Raw genomic sequence first — 9990 nt, 5'->3', positions numbered from 1 at the left:
TACCCTTACTTACTAAATTCGGGGACGCTGATTTCGAATATGTTGTCCAAAATCTTACAATTTGTGCACTTTTTGAGTTATTTTAGGATTAATATCCTCCAAACTGCGAATAACGCCTAAAGGTAGGCAACGGCTTTAGGAATTGTTAACCTACTTTTAATAAATCGGATATTTCATGGAAAAAGAACATATTCATAAAAGTGTTGTTTATTAAATCCTATTCTAGGATATCATATTGAAGTAATACAGTGACTTCTAACCTCATATTGTATCTAGTATTCACGCCAAGTATGAATGTTTGACAATGTATCTCATTGCGTTAAGAAACACAGTTTCGGAAAAATCGATTTATTTCAATGTTTATAAAATTTAATTTTCTTGAATAGCATGTCATTTAATAGCTAAATGATGGCAGCTTACGATATGCCATTCGATAGCAGAAACTGATTGAGTGTAAAATGCTTGTTTGAACATTTCATGAGGTCGGTCAAGCCGATCAATGTTACCCCGCTGATCAATGATACCCCGTTTTACGGTACCAATAATGAAATCCCAATGCTTCGCCTCACTGACGGATCTCTTACGGGGAGGGGGCGAGGTTTTGCAGAACGTGACGACCCATACAAACAGTGGTGAGGTCCCATATTAAAAGCGTGACATAGTGGGGAGGGGAGGGGGGTTGAAAAAGGACGTATTTTGCGTGACATAATTTGTGTATCACCCCTTAGACTAACTCGTTTTCGCTCAAATGCTGAACGTAGCTCCTGGGAGTCCAAAACAATCGATATAGGAGGTAAGACTTGTCATTTTTCGAATTTTATGTTTTTCATATAAGTGTGGGCCACCCTAATACGCCCTTTTCAAATGATAGTCTAGATAAATGTTAGATTATGCAAAATTGCTTCTTCAACAATTTTTTAAACATCCATAAAGTTTCATTGGTTGATGAGAGGCTACTGAACCTATATATGGCCATGTTGGCACGAAACACGATGAAAAATATTCACTCAATGTGGACATGAAAAAAGTTTTTGTTAGAAAAACTTTTTTCTCTTAAATATGTCAAAGCAACATTGTTTGGAGAAAATGTAGGTAATTGAAATACCTTTCTCCAGAAAAAAATCATCGATTTAAAAACATAGGGTTTTTTGTAATATCGATTTAAATTTTTAAAACCTTTATTTTTCAATGGAGGAATCAATTTCGTATTTTTTAGATATTTTTCTAAAAAACTTCATGGAATTTCACGATAGTCCGCCATACAACACTTTTTTGTAGGTCTTGTCATTTTTGAGTTACATCGATTTGAAAAAAATCTATGAAAAAAAATTAGGCCCTCTTCAAATGTTACTCTTGAAAAATTTCAAAAAACAAAATATGCAAAGTTGCTTAGAAATACCTATTGTTTATGCCCACAAAGTTTCGTTCGATTCTGAGAGGGTGCTGCCAGCCCCATAGAAGGGTTGGCGCGAAATTCGTCAAAAGCGAGTTTTTTTTGGTAGTTTTGTACTTTTTACAACAGCGCGCGCTGAAGGGTTAAAGAAAAGCCTTTAGTTTGAAGAAGGGGAAATCACTCTGAAACAAAAAATTGATATGAACTCAAACCTTTCAAACTTCATAATACATTAAATCTTTTATGTTAATTAATAATTTATTGCGCACAACAGCTTATTTTTTTTAATTAGAACATTTCCACAAATTTGTCTTGTGGACAAGTTGATCATGATGTGGAACCAATTGATCAAATATTTTTGACGGAATTTGATCAATACTCATCAAAGATTTTCCTTTCTTCAACACATAGGATGTTCTTTCCAGTTTTTGCTGATATGGAATTTTTGGCTTTTCTTATATTTTTCAAACATGCAATTGCAAGTAATTTTTTAAGCTGTTTTTGACAATAACAATAACATGATCACTTTCAATAATAATTTTTGTGCCATACAGAAAAATTCCCGGAATTGTTGATCACACACAGGGTTGTGCAGTTTCAGGATGGTTAATGTCGAACGATACTCGCTCTAACCATCACTTCATACGACAAACGCAGTCCATCAAAACATAATCGATTCACGCAAAAGCCACTCAAGCCAACCCTCGTTCAATGCAGAGTCAACTATTGTCGCGCTTATCTTTTATTAGAGTCCTGCGGCGGTCGTACGCTTGCAAGGCATACCGCCGCATGACAGTCGCAAGGCAAAACAAAAGAAAAAGTGTTCCCGCCAAAAACAAAGCACGTGGATTTCGCGACGTGACAGATGTTTTTGAATGTATTTGTGACGAACGGCAAGAGTGGCTCAGTGGAATGAGTGTTCTTGCTGTCAAACCCCATATAACGGAATTATATACTTTTAAATCTGGTGACGCTGTTATGATTAATGGCTGTCGCGCTAATATCAGAAGCCAGAGGCAGATAATCGCCATATTCTGATTTTTCTTGAGAGGCATAATACATCCAGCAGCAGCGATCGTCTCTTGTTTTCGAACCACACGATGAAACATCGAAGCGAGTTTTTGCTCTACGCCTTGCATTTTGTTCATAGGGCGTGCTATGTTTGTGTTTGCTGCGCCATGCAATACTACTTAACAAATTGACTTTCATCCTGGCCCTTTCAGATGAGCATCACCCAGCAGTGAGTGACATAGCTATGCATCGAAACGACGGTTAACAAGCGTTCGGCTGCTCAGGAGATGTGCAGAGAAAGAGCGTGGCATGATATCAGCCGACACATTACACGAATGACATCGCGGCTTAAATCTAAACCTTTGAGCCATGGCTTCTTCGACACCTGTGGGATGATAGAGGCAATCATCTACCCATCTCTCAATCTCTCCATTTGTGTTGCCAGCTGATCAAGGTCTCCTGACGTCGAAGGCGATTTGACGCTCGTAAATATCGCCTTCGCCAGTGCCCACCTTAGCCAGAAAGTCCGCTTTCTCATTTCACGGAATCGAGCAATGTGAAGGGACTCAAGCTATGGTGATGATGTATGAGCGATTGAACAAAGCACTCAAGACCTGGCGTATTCCATTCAGGAAGTACGCCGAATGCTTCATCTGTTTCATTGACCGAACAGCCTCCAGAGAACTTAGACGGTCGGTAAAAATGAAGTAGTGCTCAGGTGGAAGAGTGTGAATGTATTCCAAGGTGTAGTATATAGTCGCTAGCTCAGCTACGTATACGGAACAGGGCTTTTGAAGCATGAAGGTGGCGCTATGAAATTTGTTGTAGACACCGAAACCAGTCGAATCATCGGTTTTTGAACCATCTGTGAAGAACTGTCTGTCCCCGCTAACATGCCCGAACTTACTTGCAAAAATCTGTGGAATACCTACGGAACGAAAAGATTCCGGAATACCGGTGATCTCATCCTTCATAGAGAGATCAAAATCCACTGAGGAGCTGTCGAAGTCTGAGAAGTTGTCACGATTGGTGTTAACCGGAGATGGGCTTACCTCCAGCGTCATGTACCAGTAGTACGCACTCTTAAAACGAGTTTGAGGGTTCTGTTCGAGCAGCTTTTCAAAATTTTCTATGACCAATGGATTCACAACCTCGCTAGTCCTGTGCGCCGATTATATTTTGCTCGGCGGTGGCGTGAGGACCATTTTTGACCGGCGGCGGCGGCGTCATCGGCGTGACCAAAAATTTGACTATAATTCCAACATTAGCAAAGCAAAGAAGTTGTCATTACGTTCTAGAATTTATAGTCCGAGCTTTTTCATGATCATTGATGACATAAACTATTACGTTAGAATGAATGCCTTTTTTTATTTCTGTTCGGGTCCGTCACTGCGTGATTTGACCCATTGCGACATTTTTTTTTACTTATTCCTTTTTTTAGAGGACTCGGGCGCCACATCCCAAGAAACAGAACTAGTTGAAAAACAATTTCTTAAACTAAAGATTGCTCAAGAGTTATTTTTGTTCCTTTCCTGTACAGCTAAAATGTTTGATGGGATGGGCATAAATGAGCCGAAATGATTTGTACATTTTTGTTTTTACGTTGTTTACATTTTTCAAATGTTTAACTGCCTTAATACTATAGTAGTTTGTGAAGCCGAAGCACACACGGCTGTTTCTAGGTTAGTGATAACAAATATTTTTAATTTGAAAGGAATATTGAGACATTACCGGTATGTTTAGTGTAATGAATATTGCATTACCCCATTGCAAATAAAGAGCAATTAAATACTGATTTTGCTACAGTTTTTTGTTTTGTTTTGAATCTTTAGGGGCTATCAAACAATAAAGTCACACTATTTACACTAAGAAATGCCCGAATGAAGAACTCCATGAAGAAAATTCTGGATTACACAATTTACTTTACAGTTGCACTAACGTAAGAACTTCACGACACACACAATACGCGACGCGACACAAGACAACACTTATCGTTCTAACGATAAGTGTTGTCTTGTGTCGCGTCGCGTATTGTGTGTGAATTCTGGATTAATCTCTGCAAGAACTGCTGTATGAAATCCTGACGAAACTTCTGCAGGAATCTCTGGCGGTTCCAGAATCTTTTTTAGAGATTTCTGCAGGAAATTCTGAAGAATTCTGAGGATGGAAATCCAGGACGAATATTAGAAAGAAATTCCAGGAGGATTCCCCAAATGAATTCAAGCATGAATCCCAAGGCAGGAATTTCCAAAGGAACTCCAGGAGGAATCCCCGACGGAATTCTAGCGGGAATTTTTAAAGAATTTCGAGAAGAAATCTCCAAAGGATTTTAAGGAGGAATCAACGAAAAATATCGAGAAGGAATCTCTAAAGGAATTCCATCAGAAATCCTTGAGTGAATACTAGCAGGAATTTCCGAAAGAATTCCATGAGGAATCCCCGAAGGAATTTCAGGGGGAATCCCATAAGGTATTCCGTGAGGGATTCCCGAAGGAATTCTAGGAGGAATTTCCGAAGAAATTCGAAGAGGAATCACCATAGGAATTTCAAGATGGAATCCGGAAGAAAATCCAGAAGGAATCCCCGACAAAATATCAAGAGAAATCTCCGAAGGAATTTTAGGAAGAATCCTCGAAGAAAGAACCCCTCAAAAGAAACCCCCGAAGGAATTCTAAAAGGAATCCCCGAAATTACTCTAGGAGGTATCCCCGAAGGAAATCCCCGACAAAATTCCAGGGGAAATTCTCGATAGAATTCTAGGAAGAATCACCGCAGGAATTCCAGGAAGAAATCCGACAGGAATTCTAGGAGGAATCTCCGAAGAAATCAAAAGGAATCACCAGAGGAATTCCATGAGAAAACCCCGAAGGAATTCCAGAAGTAATCCCCGACAAAATATCAAGAGACAATCCCCGAATGAATTTTAGGAGGAATCCGCGAAAGGAGAAAGAATTCCCGAACAAATTACAGGAGAAATCCTTGCAGGAATCACAGAGGTCACCTCTGAAGGAATTCCGGGAGGAATCTCCGAAGGAATTGCAAGCGGATTCCTCAAAGAGGAAACCCCCAAGAAAGTGGAGGAGAAATTTCATAAGAAATTTAAGAAGGATTTCTCGAAGAAATGGGCTGCAAAACGGTGAGTCGATAAGGAGAGCGTCCAATACTGCTCTGGTCCTCACAAGTTCCTACCTCATGCTTCCACGGGTCAAGCGATGACAAAGACCGCCAGCTAAGAGTTGTGTGCTTAGCTGGTAGTGCAGCCTGGGCACTGTTGTCCTTCTGACTTCAGCTAGATTGAGGAGGTACGATCCGAGTGTCTGTTCACCAAGGAGGTGCGGCTCAAACAGCGTCTGTTCTGGCATCCAGCGGCTGAGTAAGAAACGCTGCACCACGCCCAGCTAGATCCAAGGTGGTAGCCCCATCAGCGTGGTCGTCCCAGTGTTGGTTGGGACGTTAAACAGAACTGGCACGATGGCCCTCCGGCGAGACAGGAGTGTTGGCGTAGGCCCAATAAGCCACCCGTAAAAATCCCCATTGCGAATAACATAGGAGAAAATACGACTCGATACAATCGGCAAAGATCCACGCGACGAAATAAGGACTACGATTGGAAACTTGGAACATGGAATTGCAAGTCACTAGGTTTCGCAGGATGTGACAGGATAATCTACGACGAACTACATCCCCGCAACTTCGACATCGTGGCGTTGCAGGAACTTTGTTGGACTGGACAGAAAGTGTGGAAAAGCGGGCATCGAGCGGCTACCTTCTACCAAAGCTGTGGCACCACCAATGAACTGGGAACAGGATTTATAGTGTTGGGCAAGATGCGACAACGTGTGATCGGGTGGCAGCCGATCAACGCAAGGATGTGCATGTTGAGAGTTAAGGGCCGTTTCTTCAACTACAGCATCATTAACGTCCACTGCCCACACGAAGGGAGACCCGATGACGAGAAAGAAGCGTTCTACGCGCAGTTAGAGCAAACATACGATGGTTGCTCGCCGCGTGACGTGAAAATCGTTGTCGGCGACATGAACGCGCAGGTAGGAAGGGAGGAAATGTACAGACCGGTAATCGGGCGAAACAGCCTGCACGCCGTATCGAATGATAACGGCCAGCGATGCGTAAACTTTGCAGCCTCCCGTGGAATGGTAGTCCGAAGCACCTTCTTCCCCCGCAAAGATATCCACAAAGCCACCTGGAGATCACCCGACCATCAAACAGAAAACCAAATCGACCACGTTCTAATCGACGGTAAATTCTTCTCAGATATAACCAACGTCCGCACATACCGCAGTGCGAATATAGATTCGGATCACTACTTAGTCGCTGTATGCATGCGCTCAAAACTTTCGACAGTTATCACCACGCGTCGAAGTCGAACGCCGCGGCTCAACATCGAGCAACTTCGTAACGTAGAAGTGGCTCAAGACTACGCGCAGCAGTTAGCAGTGGCCCTACCAACGGAAGAGCAGCTTGGCGCAGCTACACTTGAAGATGGCTGGAGGGACATCCGATCCGCCATAGGTAGTACCTCGGCTACAGCACTAGGCTTCGCGACTCCGAATCACAGAAACGACTGGTACGACGGCGAATGTGAACAGTTGAAAAACGAGAAGAATGCAGCATGGGCGAGAATGCTGCAACACCGTACGAGAGCGAATGAGGCACGTTACAAACAGGCGCGGAACAGGCAGAACTCAGTCTTCCGGATGAAGAAGCGCCAGCAGGAAGAACGAGATCGCGAAGCGATGGAAGAGCTGTACCGCGCTAAGGACACACGAAAGTTCTACGAGAAGCTGAACCGCTCGCGCAGAGGCTTTGTGCCACAAGCCGACATGTGCCGAGATAATCACGGGAATATTCTCACGAGCGAGCGTGAGGTGGTCGAGAGGTGGCGGCAGCATTACGATGAGCACCTCAATGGCGACGTTGCAAGTACCGAAGGTGGCGTGGTAACAGATCTAGGAGTATGTGCACAGGACGAAAGACTTCCGGCCCCTGACCTTCAAGAGATTGAGGAGGAGGTTGGCCGGTTGAAAAACAACAAAGCCGCTGGAGCAGATCAACTACCAAGCGAGCTTCTAAAATACGGTGGAGAAGCACTGGTGAGAGCACTACACTGGGTCATTACCAAGATTTGGGAGGAGGAAGTATTACCGGAGGAATGGATGGAAGGTATCGTTTGTCCCATCTACAAAAAGGGCGACAAGTTGGATTGCGGGAACTACCGCGCGATCACACTACTGAGCGCTGCCTACAAGATACTCTCTCAAATTTTATGCCGCCGTCTATCACCGATTGCAAGAGAGTTCGTGGGGCAATATCAGGCTGGATTCATGGGTGAACGCGCTACAACGGACCAGATGTTCGCCATCCGCCAGGTGTTGCAGAAATGCCGCGAATACAACGTGCCCACACATCACTTGTTCATCGATTTCAAATCGGCGTATGATACAATCGATCGAGAACAGCTATGGCAGATTATGCACGAATACGGATTCCCGGATAAACTGATACGGTTGATCAAGGCGACGATGGATCGAGTGATGTGCGTAGTTCGAGTATCAGGGACACTCTCGAGTCCCTTCGAATCTCGCAGAGGGTTACGGCAAGGTGATGGTCTTTCGTGCTTGCTGTTCAACATTGCTTTGGAGGGTGTAATACGAAGAGCGGGGATAAACACGAGTGGGACGATTTTCACGAAGTCCGTTCAGCTGCTTGGTTTCGCCGATGATATTGATATTATTGCTCGTAAATTTGAGACGATGGCGGAAACGTACATCCGACTAAAGAGTGAAGCCAGGCGAATCGGATTAGTCATTAATGTGACGAAGACAAAGTACATGATGGCAAAGGGCTCCAGGGAGGAATCACCGCGCCCGCCACCCCGAATTCATATCGACGGTGATGGAATCGAGGCGGTTGAAGAATTCGTGTACTTGGGCTCACTGGTGACCGACGACAACGACACCAGCAGAGAAATTCAGAGGCGCATTGTGGCAGGAAATCGTGCCTACTTTGGACTCCGCAGAACTCTACGATCGAATAAAGTTCGCCGTAACACGAAGTTAACTATCTACAAAACGTTGATTAGACCGGTCGTCCTCTATGGGCACGAAACATGGACCCTACGTGCAGAGGACCAACGCGCCCTTGGAGTTTTCGAACGGAAGGTGTTGCGTACCATCTACGGCGGAGTGCAGATGGAAGACGGGACGTGGAGAAGGCGAATGAACCACGAGCTGCATAAGCTGCTGGGAGAACCAACCATCGTCCATACCGCGAAAATCGGGAGGCTACGGTGGGCGGGTCACGTCATCAGGATGTCGGATAGCAACCCGACTAAAATGGTTCTCGAGAGTCATCCGACCGGTACAAGAAGACGTGGAGCGCAGCGAGCTAGGTGGGTCGACCAAGTGGAGGACGATCTGCGGACCCTACGCAGAGTGCGGAACTGGAGACAAACAGCCATGGACCGAGTGGAATGGAGGCGGCTACTATGTACAGCAGAGGCCACCCCGGCCTTAGCCTGACCGCGAAGCGAAAGTTCTCGAAGAAACTCTAGGAAAAATTTTCGAATACACGGAAAAATTTCCAAAGGAATTCTAGGAGAAGTCACCGAAAAAATCAAGAAGGAAACCCCGAAAGAATTCCGGGAGGAGTGATTCCATGAGGATTTTTTGAAACAATGAAAGTAAGAATCGCCTAAAGAAATCTACACACTAAGATTCTGATTTTCTAGCTCAGTAAATTTTTCGCTGAGTTCTGTATTTTTTTCATCTTTTTACTGAGTTCTCAACAGCAGATTTAACTCGCCCAACAAACATTCTTGCTGTACAAGAGTGGAACAAATCACTCTTAAGCAAACTTTGGCTTAAGAAACTGTTATTAAGCTACTTGTGGAGGTTCGACTGGGAAGTTGACTTATTTCTCGGGGATTTCGGCTTTCAGTTAAAGAAAAATTGATTATTTTCGAGCCCTGAAGAAGATCCCAACATCTGGATCGAAACGTTGGCGATGAGATAAGAAAATCAACGCTTTTCTTTGACTGAAAGCCGAAATCCCCGAGAAATAAGTTATTCAGCCAGTTCTGTTTGTTGGGCGGTACACTCGGTAATCAATATTTACCATTCATCTGTAATTGTTGACAGTTCATTTGCAGAACTCTTTAAATCATTTATAGAGTATTTAGTAAACAGGATAGCCGAGCGTACCGAGTTAAATCTGCTGTTGAAAACTCAGTAAAAATTTCAGGAGGATTTCCCAACGGAATATCAGGAAGAATCCCCGAAGAAATCCCCGAAGGAACTCTAGAAGTTATCCCCGAAAGTATTTAAGGAGGAATCCCTAAAGGAATTCCAGGAGAAATCCTTGAAGGAGAAATATCCTTGGAGCAGGAATATCTGACGGGATTCCTGGAAGAATTCCTAAAGCAGTTATTGGAGAAATTCCCGAATAAATGGAAGGAGAAATTCTTGCAGGAATCCCAGGGGGAACCACTGAAGGAATTCTGGGAGGAATCTCCGAAGGATTCTCAAGAGGAGTTCCCATAGGAAGTCCAAGAAAAATCTCCGAAGGAA

The sequence above is a fragment of the Aedes albopictus genome, chromosome 3 (genome assembly GCF_035046485.1).
Source record: "Aedes albopictus strain Foshan chromosome 3, AalbF5, whole genome shotgun sequence".
Lineage (NCBI taxonomy): Eukaryota > Metazoa > Arthropoda > Insecta > Diptera > Culicidae > Aedes > Aedes albopictus.
The sequence above is the reverse complement of the archived record's forward strand: the minus strand, read 5'-3'. Positions refer to the sequence as shown.